We start from the raw sequence: 23,376 nt of genomic DNA, 5'->3' as shown, positions 1-23,376 counted from the left end.
TTGGAAATAGGTACAAGCACATAAATAAAGAATACAGTATAAATACATAGCTGTATGGAAAAATGAGAGGAAAACCCTCATAAAACTCCACACCTTGGCACCCAAACACACATATAATGTGTGTGTGGCAGCTGGTGGGAACCCATGGTGCCTTTACAAAGAGTGGGAGGGGGGCAGGGTACATAGGAGCACACACACACACACAGATGGACAGAGCAGACATATCAAAAGATAAGGGGCGTCTGCAGATGGGACGGGAAATCAAGTGTCAATACACTGCATAAATGCATTTTTTAGAATGCAAACTTGGTGGATGTGTACATTGCCATGTATATGAGGTATAAGTGTGTGAATTGCAATATCAGCGTGACTATAAGTGACTTAATGGGTTTGTGGTTTTTTTATTGATTGTGAGTGTTTAAAGTTTATGTTGAGCCTTGTATGTATAACACTGGCCATGATATCACTTGAATAGCTATTAATACAGCAGAAGGGTATTAATAAAGTTAATAAAGACCCTTTTCCTATCTCTCTCTCTCGCTCTGTGTGTGTGTGTGTGTATGTGTGTGTGTCCCATTTGTTCACCCTGTGTGTCTCTCTTTCAGGCAGGCTCCGCCTGTGGTGCACTAAGAGTGTGTTGTGTGTTCAGATTGGGCACTGGCAGGGAGTACAGCCCCCCTCTCTTCTCTGCCACTGCCTCTCCAGTGCTGTGCGAGTGTGTAAGAAAGGCAAAGAGGGAGGCATGTTTCAACAGATGGCTCTTGGTGTCCCAGTTCAGCCAGCGCTATTGCTCTACCACACTTAAACCTGTCCTGTCTAAAAGAAAGGAAGATAACAAGAGAAAAAGAGAGACAGAGACAGAGAAGGAGGGAGTGTAGTTTAGCTTGGGAAACTGAAACTGCTTAGACAAGAACTTCTGCTTTTCAGTTTCCTGTGTCTCAAAACTTTTTTCTCCACCCTGTCTTCCATTCACTGCTCCTATGACAGGCGTCCTTTACAGAGTTTTGTTCAGTCTTAAGTGGGAGTGCACCAAAGGAGATAGATAGTGGGAGGGAGGGAGAGAGAGAGAGAGAGAGAGAGAGAGGGAGAGAGGGAATACAGGAGAGAAGTGTGGCGTGACTGGGACATTGCTCAGTGTTGCTCCCTCAGCTTTGGGGGTTCCTCTGCAAGACATAAGGGACAAAAGCGCCACCTGCTCCCTCTCCAGCAGTTTCCATTGGACCTGCAGTCTGGTGTGTCAGGTAGGCTCATGTGACATGCCCTACTTTCCCCCATCTCTCCCTCTCTCTCTCTCTCTCTCTCTCTCCATCTCTGTTTTTCTCTGTATAAATCTGTCCTGCACTTGCTCTTCTAACAGAGCCCAACAGTAACTGTTAACACAGCACACTTTTCTAATGCTCCACTCTCATAGGCTCATGTCTCTCCCTTTTCATTTCTCCTTCTTAAACAAGTACATTGTATACAAGATGAAATTACTGCTGATGTTTACAGCTCTCTGCATGGCTGCATACACGTGTTTGTATGACATGTGCACTGTAAGTGATGGCATGTGGCTGCTGTTGCTGAGTTAACTGACAGGGCCTATTGGTGTGGGAATGGGAGGGTCACACTATCATACTCAATCAGATAGTTTAATTATAAAGGATGTATGCACTGGTTGTACCCCCTCTTTTTGCTCTTAAAGAAAACAAAAAAGAGCACTAAAATCGATGCTGCTCCTGGCAGTAAGACCCCAAAGCTTATCTGACATTTGACAGATTCTTTGATCTTGTATCTGGCTGTAGATCAGATAACCAAGCTTCAAACAAGCACACAGGATATCTTGTAAAATTGGTTCACAGAAGATGCACAAAATAGGGAATGGTACAGTTGCTCAAATTTATGCTGTTTGGTTCTACCATAATTATGTGTTGTGGTGTGGGAAAACCCATCGGATGTCGCTGTAGCTGAATTCTGGAACACAAAAATGGCAAAAAATCGGATTTTGACAAAATTTCTATTTTTGACTATAACAAAATTTGAACCTTGTTCGTTAATAAACTTTCAATATATTGCACCAAAATGACCTGTAAAAGTTTTTATTTACTTTGTTATCGGACAATGGTTGTGAAAAAGTCCTCAATGCTCTTGCACCATCACATCATCAAAACAAAGAAAAGCATGTGTATTAATAAATATAATACATAATAAAAATATGAGGAATGTAACAAAACAGAACTCTCTGAATTAATTAGTGATTATTTCAGCACTAATATAAGAGCGTAAGTGTTTAAATTACCTCAGGAGATCAGACGAGAGAGACTGATGTGGATTATGCTGATCATCAAAGTGATGTGAGTTGGCGTCTCAGTGGTGTCTCAGTGTTGTCTCAGTCTTGTGTGTTGGTGTCTCAGTGGCGTCTCAATGGTGTCTCAGTGTTGTCTCAGTCTTGTGTGTTGGTGTCTCAGTGGAGTTGGATTGGAATCTTTAAATGCAGTTTTCTCCCCTTGGATTGTTAGGGATAACCAGATTTTTAAAATGCTAGAACTGTGCTTCTGGACGAGAAACAAGAAACATATTTCAGATCATATAGGATAAAATGTCAAAAAAAAAAATCACCCTGTAAAAGGGTCCAGGCTGATGCACATATAAGAGACTCATGCATTAGATAGATGGATGTGTGTGTGTGTGTGTGTGTGTGTATGATTTTATCTTTACCTTCTCAGGGACATTTTGTGGCATATTTACATTGGGAAACTGACAGTGTTTTGATCTAGCTAATGATCTAGCTAATGTTTACATTTAATTACTAATTTCCCACGGATCAGCAGTTTGGGGGTGACTGAAGTTTCAGGGACGTGATTATTTGCCAGGGAGTTACCTAAACATGAAAATGCTTTAATCTCTTTCATAGACAAAAACACATGACCCTTAGGGCCATCTCATCAGGTTATAGTTGGCTTTATCTGGCAGTTTTCTTAGTTGCAATATTTGTGTGGGTGAGACATTGACTATTCTAATAATGACTTGGTGAAACACTGCATAAGCTAGAACCTGGATGCTTGGTCATAAGAAAAAGTGAGTACACAACTTAGACTATGGTGCTGTACATAATGAAACTTGATAAGACTGCTTATGAAAAATGAGAATTGGTAGGCACAAACTTAATTGCAGGATAATTAAATGACAGACTGAAATTAAATGTACTGTTTTTTTTAATTGAACTGAACCTTTACACAGTCTGGTACACTGTCTTTTACTTGTGAACGTAATACACTTGTGCTACCTCACTAAAGGTCTGCTATTAGAGAGCACAGAGAGCAGGATATGAATTTCAGGAAGGAGCTATTCCATGAGTCCTGTTTATTTATCAAATGTATAGCTGTTGAAAACTTAAGATGAAAAATGTAGGCAAGAAATACAGCAGAATGGCAAGTTCTTTCCACCTCCAAAGACTCTGAAGGTTCTACAAATACCGCTTGGATTTATGTAGTTTGCTAAATTGTTATTTCTCTCTTTGTCTCATTGTTTTCTCTGTTCTGCTTCACTTCTTCTTCCTCATCCAAGCTAGTCTATCTGGATGAGTAATGGTAGTACTAAAAAATTCAGTGATCATTCTGTATAGAAACCTTCTTTTTTCATTGTTTTTCTATGTTGTTTCAAGATGAACCCCAGCACAAATACTGAGTCTACAATATACTATTACGAAAATACAAGACTTTTTGTTTGCACTGTGTGTGTTTCTGTCCATGTCCACCTAGTTTCTCATAACCTTAGTCTTCAAAAATGTATGCTTAGGTGGAAATATGTGCAAGCATGCCAGGGCAACCATTTGGCTTCTTATATTTTTTCCTTGGTTAAACCTTTTTCAGAGCAGTGATTCATGGATCATAAACACCGTCACTCCCTTTCTTTCTGTTTATCTTTCTATCGCTGTCACTCAAAATCACAACCACTTATGCCAAGCAGCTTGTATGCAAACTTTGACCCCCTCAGTGAGATGCTGTGCAGCATGATGACAACTTAGTGTAAATCTGTAAATGGCCACACAAACACACACACACACACACACACACACGTACATAGCCATTAATTTACTTTAACATAAACATTTTTTTTACTACAAACATCTCTTTTTCATTTCCTTGGTAACCACGGTTGTACTTGTCATTACTATGGCCTGGATGATGGCTATTGCTTTCCTCACAGACGATGTAAGATATTAAGGGATTATTATTATTATTTCCAATGGAACAAAAATCACCATCTTTTGTTGAACGAAACAGCAGTCCCAGGCATGCTAACCTGCTTTTTAGTAATGTGCGTGTGAGCGTGTGTGGGTATGAATGGCATAAGTGGATAATTTCAGCTGTATTCAGAACGGATTAGTGTGTCTGGGTTGCTAGGTGAGTCTGAGCTCTGTGTGGTTTTCATTGAATCTCTATTACTGAGCAGCACTTTTGTGAACCGCCTGTTATAGCCCCTGGGTCAAAGGCTAGAGTGTTGCAACAGGAAATCTTTAACACCTTTTACGTAATCTGAAGTGTGACGGGGGGTGTGTGGTTTTGTGTGTGTGTGTGTGCGTGTGAATAGATATTATAAGTGTGTGTGTGTGCGTGAGAGAGACAGCACTCTGGAATGTAATTCGTGACTAAGGACTTTCGTGACAGCCTCACATACAACTTGTTCAGAGAATGAGAGAATGGGATAGAATAGGATTTTCTCTTAAGTGTGTGTGTGAGTGAGTGTGTGTGGCCATGTTTTTAACTGTTTATGGGGACACCAAATCAAATGATAGGAATGTGTGACAGTTTTGACCCTACAGTGACACATTTTTTATGGTTCCCGTGAGGATTTTATTTATTTATACACACACAAGTCAGTGGAAATACCCCACAAAGATACAAATGTGTGTGTGTGTGTGTGTGTGTGTGTGTGTGGTCTTACTGGGGGGCTTTTGCCTCAGCTTCATACGTAGATTTATACTCTAGGGCCCCCTTTTCCCTCCCTCCTCCCAACTTGATTCTCTCAGTCCTGCCTACACTTGATTGCTCTATTTATCTGCCGCCTGCACATCCATCCATCCATCTATTTATACATCCATCCACATTCAGCCTTCATCTTCTGTTAGGAAGCTGTGCAAATCTTGACCTAACTGACCTTTTTCTAGCTATATGACAACACAGCTGCTATAAATCATACACTATATTTAAACCATAGTGTGATACAGAATAGCATAGGGTTTGGATGTAATAGCATAATAACAGTGAACTGAAAATTAGCAAAATATTGGATCCTCTTTATGGTCTCTGTATTGTTTTTATATGTTTCTTTCTGGCTAACAATTTTAGGTCAGCAAAACCTTTTCTAAGCTTCTGTTTGAAGAAAGTCTAATCTCTTTTGGAGTTTTCTGGGTGCTCAAAGTATTTATGTGCTTAAGCAATGTTCTAAAAACATTGTGAAACAAATCAGTATTAAAGCAGATTTTTTTTTCTGCATGAAAGGTATTTCTGAAATGTTACAGTCTAACTTGTTAAATAAATACTAAATGTTCTAATAACATTGTCTGTTAGCTGGGCTCTTCCCTCCCTCTTTCTCATCTGTTTGACAAGTGAAGCAGGATAGAGCTCACTGCCAGCTCTCAGGGTCACCTGGGTAGAAAGAATCGGGCTTGATCTGGGATTTCTACTTCCGAAAAGAGAGAAAGAGAGAGCTTCCTGGATTTCGCGGATAGTGGCTTTTTTTCAGTTTTGTTAGATGCAAACAAAGTCTTAAGTAAAGAAAAAAAAGGCCCGCTCCACTCACTCTTGTGTTTGCTGTGAACAGAACAGCAGGGAGCTCAGTCTTCTGATTCAGGATCACTTCACCCATCTAATAGTGTGTTTGCTAATCAGCAGGAGTTTGTGTCTGCATGTTTCCCGTAAGTGCTCATGTCGGGTTTTTTCACTTTATTATCATCATCGCTTTTTGTGGTCGTGTGGGCTGATTGACATATGCTCTTATTGAACCCACAGACTATGAGTATACTATGAGTATGAGGAGATGTGAAATGACTGTATTGCAGAACTTTTACACATGCATCAAGGACTTGTAAGAGTGATATAAGTGGCAGGATTATGATTCATATATACACAGAAATAGTGTTAATTTCATTTCGTACACACATAAAGAAAGCTATTTCTTTTTCTTTGAATTGCTTACATTTACTGATCACACAAAGACATTACTGAAAAGAATGAAACAGACTCTCCCCAGACATGCATCCTGTAGACAGACATGTTTTCACACACTTTCCTGCACGCAGACACATTCTGATTAGATTCAGTGGAAGACGTTGTGTTTGTACTGTGGTCTGTGCATCATCCATGCACACTTATTAAAATAATATCTTACATGTTGTTACAAGAGTCTTGCCAATATTCTGAAAAAAATTAGACTTACCAAAGTCTGAAGTGAGGAAAAATAAATCTCTGTCTTACATTAGAGTGTACATTAGAGTGAATAACTGGGTGCACTTCCTAAAGTAAGGAAACACTAATTAATATTAATAAATAATAATTAATAAAATAAAAATGAATACAAATAATGAATTAAATAAGCACTTACTGTTTCCCATCTTGTAGAAATACCACACACACACACACACATTTACAGGATTCCGCATTAATTACGTTTGTCATACTGCATAAAAATCATTGCAGAGCACAAAACATGTCTGTTATTGATCATATTATTGATAGAGTGGATGCAGATAAGGAACATGTGGTTGTAATAAAGTGTTTATGAAAGCAAGCAAGAACACAAATACGCTGAGAAACTGTCAGAGAGAAGAGTAGACATATGAAGTATGTGTTTTATTGACAGTTTGCTGATGTACACACAAACCCTGCTATTTCTTCCTCTTGAACTCATTCACATTTTGGGGAGATTCTGCTTCTTACAAAAAACATGTTTACACAGACCCTGCTGCACAGAACACACACTGATTACATGCAGAAGAAGATGGATTGGTGCATACTCAAGGTCTTATCTGACAAAACAGCAGGCAGTACATAGTTGAGACATGAAGAGTAACTAATTTGACAGGTCTTTTGCTTTGATTTCAACATTATTTATTTTTGGGACAAGGATTTTGCCTGTCTGAACTCCTGACCCACAATTCCTCCACGTCCATGAGAGGACAGCGTGGTTCTAAGTAACAAGCCAACATAAACATTTTCAGTATGTTTTATCACTTGAGGCTTGGCCTTAAGCCACTGCTCACAGAGACATATTCACTAGAGCTGCAGGAATGCTAGACACACACACACACACACACACAGGGGAAAGGTTAGGGTCAGCAGCTCATTTAACATACAAATGGTTGAATATGTTTGTGCTGCCTCTGGGGTGTGTGTGTGTGTGTGTTGGGGGGTATCTGACAGTTTGGGACATCTGACTGATCCCCATGAAGATTTTTTAAATTAATGAGTTTATTTATTTTTACAAAAAAAGACAGCTTTTATTAAAAATAGGCAGAGTATTATTTAGCTGCATTAATAATTATTCCAGTGGAAGGTTCTTACAGTGAGAATAAGACATACACTATATGGCCAAAAGTATGTAGTGACCTGACCATCACACCCATATGTGGGCCTTCCTCAAACTGTTGCCACAAAGTTAGAAGCAAACAACTGTATAGAATATTATATAGAAAGAGCTGAAACCTCTTTTATCTTGACAATGCCCCTGTGCCCAATGCGAGGTCCATGAAGACATGGTTTGGCAAGGTTGGAGTGGAAGAACTCGAGTGGCCTGCACAGAGCCCTGACTTCAACCCCACTGAGCACCTTTGGGATGAATTGGAACGCTGACTGCACACCAGGCCTCCTCACCGACATCAGTGCCTGACCTCACTAATGCTCTTGTAGCTGAATGAGCACAAATCCCCACAGTCACGCTCCAAAATCTAGTGGAAAGCCTGCTGAGAGGAGTGGAGGTTATTATAACAGCAAAGGGGAGAATAAGTCTGGAATGGGATGTTCAACAAGCACATATGGGTGTGATGGTCAGGTGTCCATAAACCTTTGGTACAGGCCAAATGGCATACATGTGTCTCTACTGTATGTAAGCATTTGGGTCAGCATGAATACACACATTAATAAACACTCTCTCATTCAGACAAAGACATGCAGTGAGTGTAACAATACAAACATGAGTGAAAGAGAGAGAGAGAGAGAGGGAGGGTGTGAAGTGATTAGTGAATCTATCTCTCTCTCTCACTCTCTCTCTCTCTGTCTGTCTCTTTCTCTCTTTCTGTGTCAGTGTGTATATGACAGTCTGTCTTTTTGTCTTTAATGCTTTCGTCTGCGTCAATTCAAGTCAACCTGAGCACTGTCATTTCTTGCCTCACTACTCCCGGTCTTCGCTCTCATTTAAATTTTTTTTTCTCACACTCTTTTTCTCTTGACCTTGGCTTTAGCCATTCTATTCCAGTATAACACTTAGCTTATGGAGAGAAGTGAATGAATTCTGTGTGTGGATTCATTCACATGGGAATGCAGAGGAGGGGTCATGACTTGTCATTATAGCTCATTCGCACTTATAATCCTCTTTTAGGGCCCATATCCTAATCCCTGCAGAGAAAATAATCTGAGCACATAATATAATTTCAGTGTAACACCAGATCCCTAACAGCAATTAAGCAATTTAGCTGAGATTATATGCAGAGCACGGGAATTAAATTCGACAATTTAGCTTAGCAACCATGAGTGATGACTTGGCAGACTGGCTTTATTAGAGGAATATAAATGAATTAATGCAGGCCATCTAGAAACTGAGATTTCTTTGGTTCTGAATAGAGACAAAAACTGATTTTGAGGAAAAGGGTTTTATATGTGATGTGACGTGATTGTGCCATATATGCAGGGCTTAAAGCTTTCATCTGTTTCATCAGTTTAAAGATTTTTGCAGTTTGCAAAAACAGTGAAATTAACACCTTTCTGATGAGTTCTGATAATTTTATTACTACAGTTTAGACATGTAAGACATGTTATACGTAGATGCAATTTATTTAAAAAAAAATTGATGTAACCCAAACTGTTTTTTCTACCTTTAGTGTCCTGTCTTAGAGATCTTTCATAATAACAACAATAATAACTAATGGCCACTAAAAATACAACTTGGTGTAAGTGGGTGTAAAACTTGTGTGACTTTTGTGTGTTTGACAAAGTGAGAGAGATGTGCAAGAATAGTGTCATACCAGTGATTTGCCTAACAAGTCTCATTATATGCAAACACATCCACATACTACAAGCAGCAGGAAACTCTACAGGTATTGCCACACTGAACATCATTAAAAGATAACAACTAGTGACACGAAGACAGCAAATAAGGGTAGAATTTTGTAAAATTTCCTTAAGCAGCAAAGGGCTGTAAGAACTAATTTACTGTTCAACTTTTAAAATCTTCATAATATTTATACATTTTCAGGCAAAAATCCACATTCGAATGATGTTTATGTGTTAGCTCTAGTTGCATAATGCAAGTCTAAACCTTTCATCTTAAAAACTGTTGCCCGATGCAAGAAAAGGGATCTGGATAAATGTCACTTTATTCTCACATATTTTTAAGAAATATGTTGATATATAAAAAAGTGTGTTCTGATATTGTGTGTAAGTTCATAATTTTCACATTTATTTGAGCTCTATTGCTGAATCTTAAATACCCAGTTATTGGGCATATAGTGTGCTAATCCTAAATCCTTCAAGCATTTAATGATCAAATGTAATTTTCAAATAATAGTGATAGAAGTAGTTTGATATTTGATAACAAATAATATTTGAAAAATTAATATCTAAACCATAAAAGCAATACTTATTGGTATTAGCACTTATACATATTAGCTCTTATTTGTATGTCCCTGTGCAGGCAACAAGTGATGGTTCCTGTGGATTGATCACACCTCCAGGTGTTAGTGTGTTTATTTGTAATTACTATAAAAAAGATGTATACATTAATATATTTATTACGCATGGATGTAAATAACAGAAATTGGGGTGTTCTGAGCCAGTATCACTCTGCATATTCATGTTCTTACACAAAGCACACAAAGCGAGCACAGACACAGACACAAAAGGGCATTGATCTTCACCCTCACTGTCAGCTCATGTCTCACTGGAGATCGCTCAGAAGTGTTGCCAGGTAATTTCACCCTTGAAATGGAGATTGCGATCCTTTAACAAAGTGTGCACAAAAACAAGTTTACATTACAGCACTGACAGTAAAATTGTATAGCCTACAGGGTGACCTAAAGAGAAAGCTGTCACTAAAAGTGCAACTTCTCCCCAAGGGCTATGTCATACCTGTCACATATCACCTTTTTTTTTTTCTTTCTTTTTTTTTTAAACTCTTTTGGATCTGCTCACACACTTATCTTCTCTGACTATAGCTCTCTCTCTCCTGAGCAATTAGTCCTTTACTCCTTCACATTTACAAGTGATTGATTGCAATTACTGTGAGCTGCGGTGTGTTTGTGTGTGTGTACGTGTGTGTGTGTGTGTGTGTATACAGTCTTAAAATGCCAAGTGGTGGTCTGCCAAGCAAACCAGCCTAGAAGAGGCATTTTTTCTGACTGACTACTCCTCATTGTAAAAAGCCACATGTGCTGAAGTTTCTTTACATTACACTAACTGATGCTATAAACACAAAGTGTGGGTGATTATATCTATTTAAACTCAATGTTGCAAGGAACTCTGCTACTGCTGTATGTTTCTTCAACTATATTCCAATAAACACCGGCTCCTGCACTAGTACTCTTTATCAGTACCAACACTGGCTGAATGCCATCATATAGGGCTAGTAGCGTAGGTATGATGACGGTGAAACATGGATCCATAACATTTCAGTGATGCCATGGAAGGTCTGGAGGTATCAACTGCACATTTCCAATTGTGTCACAATACACTCTTAACCTTACAATAAACATTTTGCTCAGAATACGGGGACTTACATGAATATTACAACAAGAATTGATATCAGTGAAAACCGACTTTCTTCTTAATCATCCAAATTATGCCAAAACATAGTCATGTGACTTGCAGTCTACTTCCAATTTTGCAATTTGCTCAGCTCATCTGTGAAAGGTCAGTGTCCATTTAGAAATCCAGAAGTGCACAAATGGCACAGGGTTGAATTTTGCAAGCAGTGGGCCAACAAAATTCAGAAACAGTAATGACCCCTTTCTTGCTTTTTAAGCATGTTGTTCTGCCCCATCACTTTTGCTTACTTCTTTAAGAAATGACAACAAGAAATGACAAGTCAGCTGCCTTTTTTCACCATATACTTACATACATTACGTGATGTGTGGGCACATGTAACTGATAACACAAGTATGCTACGATTATCAGTTGGTCACCATGAAAATGAGATGACTCTATTTTTAGAAGGGTGACATATGAAGAATGATCATTCATTAAAATGATTTTATTAGGTGTTCTTCATTTAAATTTATTTTTATTAAAAGAAAAAGAAGCTGCAGAGGTGTGAGATCCATGATTCCAAGTTCCAGAACGAAGGCACGTCAAATCTGAGAGTGACGGATCCTTTCAATTAAACAACTGTAAAACAAGATTGTGGTGATGGATATGGAGCTAAACAGATTTGTGGGAAAATTGCATTGTGTCTCTGATGCATCTGCAGTTTCACTATTTTGCAGTTTCATAACATCTGAAATGTGCAACTGCTGGACTGTGGTCCAGCACTAGGCTTGATTAGACATGCTTAGTTTGGCAAGTGATGTCGAGTAAAACCCTTGGGCTAAGACTAAAAAAGATAGTTGGTAGTAAAAGATTCTGAAATCTCTAACTTATTAAAGGAAACCACTGTGTTATCAGCACAATTTAGTTATATGCTGTACATACTAACAGATGTTAGAACTTATGACCTTATGATTGCAGTTGTAAATCACCTCCATTTGGTAACCTGCCTGGCCTCATGATACTGAGCTGGTCGTTCAGATGCCAAAGAACTGTTGCGCTTTTCATGTTTTCAATAGCTAATCCATTAGGACGTTCGAGTATTAAAAGCATATAACTTGTGAAGGTCAAATGGGAATTATTTCTCTCCTCTCACCATGATTTCTTCACAGCAACCTCTCCTTCGTATTTTCTCCTTTTCCTCATGTGCTTCCCATTCCCCCCCCCCCTTTCCCCTCCACCTTTTTCTCATTTCTTCAGTGTGACCCCACTCTGTTTGGGTGTTGATAGGGTCCTGTCTGTGTGTAAGTACGTTCCATCAGTGTTGCTACATGACTGGGAGATTGGATTTTTGCCCAAGTTATTTCCAGTCTTCTCTCACACCCTCACTCCCACTTTCGCTGTCATACTCTCCCTCTCTTCTTTTATCCTCCTATCTTTCTCAGTCCCTTGCATAATCTCTTTTTCTCTCTAGCTTTTTCACCCTCTGTTTCATATGCAGCAGCAAGATTGATTGATCAGTGCATTCTCATTTATGCTCCAGCATGATTTGTCGTTGCTGCCCAGGGGAAGAAAGAGTGAGAATGAAAAGAATGGGAGTGGAGGTGGGGAAAGAGAGATTATCATTGAGCATGCTAAACCAGCATTCATTAAAATCGCCCCCCTGGAACAGTCCAGTATAGTCTAATTGGATGTTTGAAAGAGCTCTGGATTCAATTGACAGCAAGAGAAGGAGAGAGAGAGGGAGAGGAAGGAAAACAGATGGAATTAATGTTAAGCTGCCTCAAGGTTGGTCCTGGAACCAATTTCGGCACTTTGAGGAAGAGACAGCCTGGCAATTCATGAGACTCCAATCCTATCATACCCATCTCTCTCAGTCACTGTTCCCAGAGCTGTTTACACCCAGGAGGTGTGTGCAAGCTGAACCGAGCGCTCTTCTTTAAGGAATGTGGTCTATCCATGCAGTTAATAGAAAACATACCCAATACCGGGGCTAAGGCTTGTAAAAATGACGTAAAGCATTGCAGTATTGCACTGACTAATGAACATCACTGTGCTTTTGAGAAACACCTGGTTTATTGGATAAGGTTATTTCATTAAACACTGCAATGCATCAATCGCAGTGTATTCTTATGAAGATTGTGTGAAGCTTCAGGGCACACTAATGGTTTGCAGTTTCTTTTTTTAACCTGCCTCACAGACCAGCGGTGATATGCAGGGCGCCTGAGTACCATCAGCTCATCTTACTGAGCACCAAAAGCAGCTCAGTTATTCATCTGAGACACGGGATGCTCGGGCAGTTTGCGGGCAGATGTGTCTACCGGGCAAAGAAAGACAGAAAGAGGGAGGTATGGTGGGGAAGAAATCATGCTTCACTGGAACAGTTATAGGTTTTACTTTTATTGCTATACACACTTGACTTCCAGCATTTTTGCAATGCTTATACATCAAAATGACACAGAAGGCAAGCTGGTACTCTCAAAGTCTGGCAGCATCAGCTGTGTTGGATGCTTTATTTACAGCAGAATGTATCCACATGTACCATCTTACAAAGCTGACTGACTGCCTTATTACATGACAGTGATATTATGGGATTATGTGTTGCCCAATTTCACACACATTTGACCAAATGTAATTAAGGCATTTGGCATTTTCACCAATTATTTGATAATTGCTGTGTTTTAGGACACGGTAAGCTTCCTTAGGTGCTAATTGGTAGCATCTATTTAGAGTAGAAGCATGCAGTTAAAGACTCAACATGTAACAAATCTCTTCAAGTACTGACCCCTGTACTTGGTCGCATGCTGCATTCAAGGCGTAGTTGCATCTTGTAAATCCCCACCTACAACCGGGAAAAAAAAAAACACAGAAAATGCCCTCTCAACTTGAAATTTCAACTCGTCAACTTGGGGTAGTCTTCTCTACTACCAGTTCCTTCCCCATTTACGGAGTGATGTCAAAACAACCTGGCCACGCACACTGTGTATAGTGTAAAATAACCCTTCTCTACTTTCTAAATTAGTTTATATCAATGTTGACGTTAGATCCGTTAATATACAGACAGAATACTTGGTTAAATCTATAACACTGACCATAATAATTGCTGTTTTGAGAAGGTAATCATAAACATTGTTGCTGAGCTACTCGCTATTGTCCTCTGTTGTTGTTGTGCTGCAATTTCAGTCCAAAATGTTGCATGAATATTTGAAGTTCACTATAGTAGAACAGTACCAGTAGCAACTCAGGCAAGTAAAAGTGCAGTTAAAGTAGCTTTTTATGAGCTTTACGTGCTCTGTCAGAGCAAACAAAAGACACGCATTTGTGGATGCGTCCATGTTTTTTATTTCCACTTCGCACATGGAACATGCTGAGGTGGGAAATGACCTTATTACAACTTGCAATTTACCACTTACAAGGCACCATGAATGCAGCATTAGTGTAGGATGAAGAGACTGAGAAAAGACTGAGACACCTAATTTGTCTCTTCTCTCTATGTAGAATGGATTTTTCTAAGATTTTATATCTAAATTTTAATTTTATATAAATTATTTTAATATTACCAAAATTGGTTACAATGAGAGGGCAAGTAGTTTATTTGAGAAAGACGATGACGCACAGGGGAAGAATAGTGCGTGTCCTCTTTCTCCTACTAGACAACTGCGGGTCCGTGGTTAGTCCTGTTTGCTGCCACTGAAGCTGTTGGAGAAAAACAGCCAGCTTACCTAAATGATTTACATTAATCAAGGACACACACACACAGACACACTCTCCCATGGGTGCCAGCCTGTTAATATTGCATTGTGCATGTGTCTGCTTTCATCTTGATGGGATTTAATTTAATCTATGCTAGCTAACTTACTTCTGTATGGAGAGAATTATGTCGAGCGAGAGACAGAGGATGAATAGCAAGAACACATTAAGATAAACAGAGGCGAGGATAGGACAGGAAAATAACAGCAGTGAGAGTATTAGAGGAGCAGGGAGAGAGAGAGAGAGGCAAAGTGAGTGAGAAAAGTGGAAAGCTATAAGAGTGAGAGTGTGATAAAGAGTGGAGGCTTGTGGCTGGAGGCAGGCTGTTGAGTGATCTCTGAGCGTGTGTCTCCTATCAATGTCACTGCAATGTCTTTCACTGCCGCAGAACAGAGAGGGAGCGAGAGAGGGATAGAGACACCTTCCATCTAGCACGCTATTGTCATTCTCTGTCTGTTCACACATGGATTCCCTCAAAAACAATTCCCATCACAAATATAGCATTTCTTTTTCAGTTTTTTACAATGTTCTCCTACTTGTGGATGAATTTAAAATTTTAATCGATCACCTAATGCGGTGTTGCTGGTTTCTTCCTCTTCCAGGTTCACTCTAATCCCCCGCCTCCTTCCCAGACTCTGGCCACACCTGTTCGTTGTGTTTAATCTTGTTTTTTCATGCTAAGTCTGTTTGTGTACCCTTGCGCTTATCTACTCTTGCATGTGGTTATACTTCACTTTCTAAGCCATGCTTCTGATGCTTACATACATCCTGTTGCCTCTGCCTCTTGTGGGTTACAGTTGCTACACTTTCTGTGTAACTTTACTATACATGTCTAAACAAACTGCCTTTTCTCCCAATTCATAAACTTTACCCTGAACTACCTATGATGTTCTCTAATGTATTTCTACCTTTGTTTATGGATACCGATCATCTTAATTCCAGTGATTGGTGGCCTGTCATCTTAATTGGACTAAATGTTAGGCTACTGTTTTCATTTCATCTAGTCGATGGAAGAGAGAGAATACCTATCTCTCTATCATCCTATCAATCCAAGCTGGCTTTCCCACACTGTCATTAGCAGCTAAGCTAAGGGACATACATTCCAGGCTTAAGATCTCCCTAAGCTCTTTTCTTATTACTAATCCTGCAATGGTTTTTGCCCTGTGGCTCTCAATGAACTTGTCAGTTCCTGGCCTTGTGTGTACATGTGTACGTGCGTGTGTACGTGCGTGTGTGTGTGTGTGTGTGTGTGTGTTTGTTTGTGGCACAGTTGTCTGGCCCCTGCTAAGCCCCATGCTCTGCTAATTGGGCCTGCTTTTTCTCATGCCTCTCCCAGCACAGTGGGAACTGGCAGAGCTGTGAAAAAAGTGAGAAAAAAAACAATGCAAGCTGAGGGCCAGAAAGTCATTCTGCTCGTCCAAGTGAAGCACACAAATCTATGGCATCAGTATGCTGGTCAGACCCCGATTCAGACCTGGGGGCGGGGGTGATGGAGGGGACGTGAGAGAGGGGGAACATAGAGGTCTTTTGATTGGGAATTGTAAATGCATCTCCCTTCAGCATTTTCTTTTTCTCATCATGGCATTGGAGGCGAGAGCTGACCAGCACCTGAAATCAATCACTGCCTGTCACAGCCCACAGCCGAAACCCACACTGAAAAAGAGGATCACATGAAAGGAGTGAACACATCACTCTTCACTGATTCTGACTGGGTTCGCAGTGTGGAATGATGTTGAACTGTTTGCTTGTTTTGTAGGCCCAGAGTCTCGGCATCTGCCATACAAAGGAATTCCCATCAGCCGTTAAGGGGCCGAACCGAGGCTTGACAGGTGAGTGACGGGGGTAGACAAATGACATAGACAGCTGGCCAAGGGGGCGTGGCTATGTTTTTTTTGTTACTCTTAATCCCTCCACCCTTCAGTAAAGATGTTTGATTTTCAAGTGTGTCAGAAACAGGTTCTTCTGGCTTTACATATTAAAGAAAAACAAAAGCAATTTGTCCAAAGGCAGGGGAGTGCGGTGTGAAAGAGGAGGCACTGTGTGAAAGGATAGAATAGAGATGTGAAAAATGAAATGGGGTAACGGAAGAATGAGGGCAAGAGCTGGTGAACAGAAGGGGTTGAAAATGGGACATGGGGTCAGAGAGGGGGCTCTTTGAGGTAATCAGTCTCTGTCTCTCTCACACACACAGACACAGAAACAGGGCTGAACGCTTTTGTATCCTTAGTTGAAGGAGACGTACACATTCCTGATTATTTCTGCCTTGAGAAATACAAACAATCATGAATGCATAATACTATACTGTATATACAAACATAAGCATGGTCTCTTCCAGCCTGTACTGTGTCTTTTGCAAACCTGTTAAATAGCCTTTCACTTCCTTCCTCTTGACCCTGAAGTCAATTAGCTTTCACCTGTTGATACTCTGCCTGTTATTCTCTGGACTCGTCTGGTCGAATTCTTTGAGATAGAAAGGAGCTGATGTTTTCCCCCCTCTCCATCTATATCTTCGTACTCCATTCATCACCTTCCCATTGTCTTCCACATACACTGAGCACACAGACAAGAACTTTATCCCCCCTCCCCAGATGTCTATGATAAAGATCTCTTTCTCCCACACACACTCTGTTTCTCTACATATGGTTTCAATCTTCCCAGCTATCCCCTGGTTGCAGTCAAGGGAGGTCAACCTTGAACTGTACAGTGTTAACAGTGTGCATGTGTGTATTTGTGTGTGAGAGAGACAGACTTCTAAGAAGATAGAAGAAAAAAAGAGGGGTGTAGAAAGAAAAAAGATATGGGAGAGTGAAAGTTACATGAATATATACAGAGGAGATGGAAGAGGGGAATTATAGGAAGCACTCTCTCTATCACTCCCTATCTTTTTCTCTTTCTCTCATGGGAAACAATGTGTTCCAGAAAGCAGGCATTCTGATTTCCCAGAAGGCTTTGCTAATGGAACATCAGGTTCAATCTGCCTGTCGCTCTGTTTCATTTTGTTTTTCTGTCTCACTGAGGTGACCTGCTTTAGGGTTTGTCCTCCATCATCTGGGACTTGGTGATTCATAGTCAGTGGAATAATATAACTTAATACCAATTCAGAGTGGTAGAAAAGAAAAATGTTCCCCCTATCACTGGGAGATCATGGGATCGAATCCTAATGATGCAAGAACCATCCATGATCAGGAGTTCAAGAGAGCATAATTACTTCTGCTGTCTTGGTGGGAGAGATGGCGTTAGTGTCTCCCCTGTCAGTCGGAATGACATTAACCAACTGTGGGCTTCTGTGACCTCTATGCGGAAGAGATCATGCAGAACTTTCCTCCAACTGTTGCTACGCTATGATGTAGCATAAGCAGCAGTTCAAAAAGATGTGGTGGCTGGTTTCACATACCTCATTGAAAGCTTGTGTTAATCCTCATTATTCCTGGTTGGCAGGTGTCATATAGTAATAGATAAGATAAGTGAGAACTTATAGATAAATGGGAGTAAAAAGTAATAATAATAATAAAAAAAAAGAGAAATCATCCTATTTGCACTCCCAAAGCCTGTGTGTCATTTCGTGACATCACTAACTCAGATGCTCAATTTCTTTCCCCCAGATGTACTAAAAAAGGCTCTGTTTTAAATTTAAAATATGACTTTTGCATTAGGTTAACAAATTTCACCCACACATCAATCAGTATAATTAGAATCAGCCATCCATCCATTTAAAATGACATTTTTCAATTCAGGGGCACGCTGGAAAAGTTCCAATTTTTCCTTAAAAAGATCTCTTGAAAAAGAAAAGAAGTGTGGGAGCTTATAGAATGTGTGAATTGAAGCTGTCAATCCAATAGTGATTGGCAGGCATGTTCGTTCAATAGTCATAACAAGAATCTGTGTTTGGTGGCAGACGTGCGCATTATGGAGATTCTGCAGTCAGACATTTTAATGTTTTAAATACCAGGACACAACCAGAGCTAATCAATCATTCTATTTCTACAGATTATATTTAGAAGAAATTTCATCCAAAATACTCTTTTGAACGTGTGCCTGTGAAAATAACGGGTATGGCAGCAACAGGGTTTATATATTCACCAGGAGTAACTGCAGTGTACTTGAGTAATAATAATAGTAGAAGTGTTTTTGAGACTGTAGGAGGTGAAATCTCCACAGGTTTCACATCTTACAGCCTCAGAAGCACTTTCCATGCACCACTGATAAAGGATATTTGTCAGAAATAATGTCTTATTTCTTTGGAAACTTTGAGTTGCTATCTATCCACTCCATCCATCTGTACATCCATCCATCCATCCATCCATCCATCCATACCTACATGCATGCATACATACACCCATCAATCCAAACATACATACACACATAGATACATACATACATACATACATATATACATACATACATACATATATGTGTGTGGGATGGGGCATGTTTTATATTTTGGTGATAACCAAATGGAAATGTAAATGATTTTGACCTTGTGGGTACATTTGGCTGCAGCTTTTATTTACAAAACTATTTATAAATGTTTCGCTGCAGCACATGCCTACATTGGCATTTATAAATGCATATACGTGTGTGTGTGTGTGTGTGTGTGTGTATGTTTTGCTGTGCAGCAGTAGATGCTGTGATGAGAGGAGGGGCCGTGACCCGTCCCAAAGTACGGTTTGTGTTTTTCTGTGCTCTGTTGCCGTAGGGACAAGTAGAGATTTGTTACCTTATGTGTCATTTGTCATTGTTACGGCATCGCGCAGGGGCACCATGGGAGGAAACCAACCATCCATCAGATGCATGGCCTGTCACCATGGTAACGACAGTGGCCATGACATTGAGAAGGGGGTGGTGGGATTAATCTTTATCTTTCTTAAAGGCTTAAAGTGACTCTTTCTCTTTTGAAGATTTGTCTATTTAATTTTTTAACAATTTTATCCAAACAGATTAAAAATGAGGATGAGTATACACCAGGTATGAGTATGTGGGTCTTGTATTGCTATCTTTATGACTTATTGCAATTAACATTAATAACTTTTGACTAAATAATACTGTGCATATAAATCTAACGTGAAATCTGTTGTAGGTGCAGAGTTTTTATGTAACCAAGCAGTGGCATACCTTATTAATTCTCAAAATCCGATCAGCGTGGGCATTGCTCCATATAATTCCATATCAGGTGGCTAAGCAACAGGCCTGCACCTGCACTAGCACTTCTTGCATCATGATAGTATATAATGGTGCTATTGCAGTGTGCGTGTTGATGTCTTTGGAGGAAGGAGCTTCAGGAAGAGGTTCAGTTGGAGGGAGGGTGACTGAAAGAGGACAGGGCCGGGGGGGTGTCTTGGAGAGATATGAATCTTTTTCTTTTTCTGTAGTTTTTGTCAGTCCCATAGAAGAGAGCAGGACGTGGGCATAGAGACTAAGTTCACTATAATACACCAAAACAGACAGGGTAGGGATTTAATGAGAAACTAGGAAAATCTAGGGACAATATATTGAACTAGAAATGCCTTAGCATTACTATTAGTCCCCACAGAGAGCTAAATACATGAGGGGAAGTTAGTCTTGCAGCATTTGTATCACTGTTGGTTGCTTAAACAAGTGTTGCCTCAATTGTAAATCACTTTGGATAAAAGTGTAAACTTTCTAATAACTTGTAATTCTTGTAATTCTAATGCAGTACACTCTTCTGGTTCTTCAAAGGATTATTGGATATTTATTAACTTTCAATTCAAGGTCCTACTTGGAACCTTTTGTGAAAGGGAAACACTCTGTTGTAGGTTTCTACATAGAACCTTTAAGGGTTGTCCCAGAGGAACAATCAAAGAACTCTTAAGGGTTCTAAATTTCCTAGTGTAAGAGAATCAATTCAGTAAATGAATTCCAAGCAAAAAAAAAAAAATCGAAGGGAAAAAAAGACTTTCATCTATATCTTTACTTGTAGAAGAAAAGGAATCCATTTGACTGCACTGAAAATCCTCTGTAATTGGCATTCACAATCCAATTATAAGTGTGTTTTTCTTTACCCCTCCTGAGTTCTTGCTGTCATTCCACTCACTGTCACATGCACCATTCCGTCACGAAGGAAATGTGATGATGTGATGCCAGTATGCTGCTACAGTTCACCACCTCTGTGACAGCGTTTACAGGCAGACAATCCTTAAATGTTTGTCTTTTGAGTTTCAATTTCCTGAAGTTAATTAAAGACTTCCAAGATAGTGCTACAGAGTGATAAAATGTAAATTCACATGCACAAGAAAAATAATGAAGGCACAAAGTCTTAAAGTTCAGGACATATCATTGTTTTCTATCATTCTTTTCTAATTTTTTTTGAAGTCAGGCAGTTGGGAGCACATTTCAGCATAATTGCATTCAAGCTTTGAGTATGAAATTGTGGGAGTTGACAAAGTGCAGGCAGGGAAAGATCAATGTGAGAAACAGAAGTTTGTTTGATGCATAGTATTGATCGGCACAAGAGTGATTTTTTTTCTTTCTGAGCCTCAGGTGCAGCTGATCCTGATAGTTTTAGAGTTGTTATTGATCTTTTGAGCCACCTCGGGGGCTTCCTGTGTTTCTCAAATAGTGGAAGGCCTCTTGATCCAAGGTAGGTGGGTTTCATCACAAAACAAAAGAATAGAAGAATGGTTGTGCAATTGGTAGACCTTTGACTATGAAGCATTTGAAAATAAAAAAAATTGTGATGGGCCTTTCCATTGGAGCAATGGTAGGAAATTTCTGTCAGCCCAATCCAGTCCTTTATATTTGGATTTTGCTTTTGTCACCCTGAAAACCAGAATCCCAGAGAGTTACCTGACTGAATTCTCCAAGTAAATTATAACAGATACAGACTACAAAGAGAGCTCTGCTGTTTGATACTAAGAACACACACCACCTACAAACTGTCAGGACAATGTGATGTTTCCAAATACAATTTAATGCACTCTCAAGCTTTTCTATATGTGCTATCTTCTACTTCAAAGTTACTGTGTTTTCTACAGCAAAGGTCCAATACTCATGGATTGTCCACATTTTAATGTGTCTATTGTGTCTTTGTGATTGCATGCCTGTATTCATGCACAATACATTCTCCTATAGTGAATGCTTTGGAAACTCTCTGGATTAATGTGTCAGTGTGAGGAATGGTGGTGGTGTTATTCTACCCACCAGCTTCATGAACGACAAGCCCTGTACAGCAAATACAAGCCTAATCTTTTTAATATCTTAAGGAGCAGTTATACCAAGGAAAGGCTCTATAACCTGTTTCTATTCACCTGTATATATATATATATATATATATCTTTCATAGATTCATATTCTACTTTAATGCTGTGAATGTGAAAGTGGAGGTGTTTCTTATGCTTACCTGAATATCATTAATTAGATATTGATTTGTGCTACTGACTCTGAGCCTTAACAGGCCACCAGTTCAACAGAACAGACTCAGTCTAAGCAGCTGAGCCAGGGGAGAAAAATAATATGATTAAAAGTTAAAGCCATCTTTAATTACATAGAGAGAACAAACAGCTCTGGTTAGGAAGCCATCTGCTTGTTCCGATATGACGTTGTGCTTCCATTTTCAACGCCAGATGGACTTTTTAAAGTGCGTCTGTTCTAATGAACACTTAAATGCAATTCAAACTGAATGAAAGTCTTTGGATAGCTGTCAGAGACTTCGCTACCTACAACTCTATGACCAGCCATTAATTTAAGATAATGCTTCCGTGTGAGGTTTCAGCCTCATCTCCGATTTTCCTCTGCATGGCAAAAAAAAAAAAAAAAAACACACAGCATCTATAGAGATTTTACTTTGCTCTCATCATTCAGACTAGCATTAACCTTTTTTTTCATTACTGGTCAAATATTATGCTCTCAGAAGGAGTTCTTATTACCTCTCAGTGTACATTTGAATGAATTCAAAAAGAGAAAAACTTTAGTTACAGGAATCAGTGTCAATAACAATGTATTTTGTATACTGCTGCTCAAGGCCTTCTCCTTACAGGATGCTGAGGAAGTGTATTTCTGGTCTTAAAATTGGCACTGGCACATATTTCTTTCCTTATAGCCAGGAAAGAAAGATGTCAGCAATCCCACAAGTCTATTATGTGACACTCTGGAGGCCACAAGTCATGAGGAAAAATGAAGAGTTTGTCATGTTTTTTCATTACTTCTTCTCTTGCTGTCAGATTTTGGTGTCTGTATTGCAGCTTAGTTTGAATTCATCAAAGGATATTTTTACTGAGAAGTGAGTAGAGGTCTGGCTTGGACAGAAATCATAAACATAGACACACATCAACCACCACCGGGTGATATATAATCAGTTTATCTTATTAGCCAGCTAAAAATTGCTTGCAGTGCACTCTAACATGCTGGGGTACACTGCAGCGTGCCTGCTGAAAGCACATACATTAATAGCAAAAAAGCGCAGAATAAACTTAGTAGAAACATGATCTCTCCCTCTCTCTCTTTCTCTCTCTTTCTCTTGTCTTTCTCTCGCGCTTTTTCTCTAACTCTCTCACTTTCTGCAGGTCTTGAGTGCATAGAGACTTGATACGGAAATTAATTACACCTTTTTTTTTGTATTTTCCTTACTGTCCTCCATCTTCCTATTCATTGCCTATCTGTCCTTCTCACTACTTCACTCTCTCACTCTACGCACAGTCTAACCAATCCCTCCTTTCTGTCTGTCTCTAATAAAGTG

At 39.5% G+C, this 23,376-nt stretch overlaps 1 protein-coding gene across 4 annotated transcripts in view; it reads left to right on the top strand.

Moving 5' to 3' along the window:
• The first annotated feature begins 707 nt into the window (after positions 1-707).
• The window catches only part of sulf2b (sulfatase 2b), a 133,043-nt gene continuing 110,374 nt past the window's right edge, over positions 708-23,376 (top strand). The window contains exons 1-2 of one of the 4 annotated variants that reach the window (XM_026920633.3): positions 708-1,241; positions 16,441-16,513. The gene's annotated coding sequence lies outside the window, so the exon portion shown is untranslated. The remainder of the gene's footprint in view (positions 1,242-16,440; positions 16,514-23,376) is intronic. The other 3 variants (XM_053241028.1, XM_053241029.1, XM_026920634.3) reach the window with 3 other exon arrangements.

Source organism: Pangasianodon hypophthalmus, chromosome 16 (assembly GCF_027358585.1).
Source record: "Pangasianodon hypophthalmus isolate fPanHyp1 chromosome 16, fPanHyp1.pri, whole genome shotgun sequence".
NCBI lineage: Eukaryota > Metazoa > Chordata > Actinopteri > Siluriformes > Pangasiidae > Pangasianodon > Pangasianodon hypophthalmus.
This window is presented reverse-complemented; position numbering and strand designations above follow the sequence as displayed.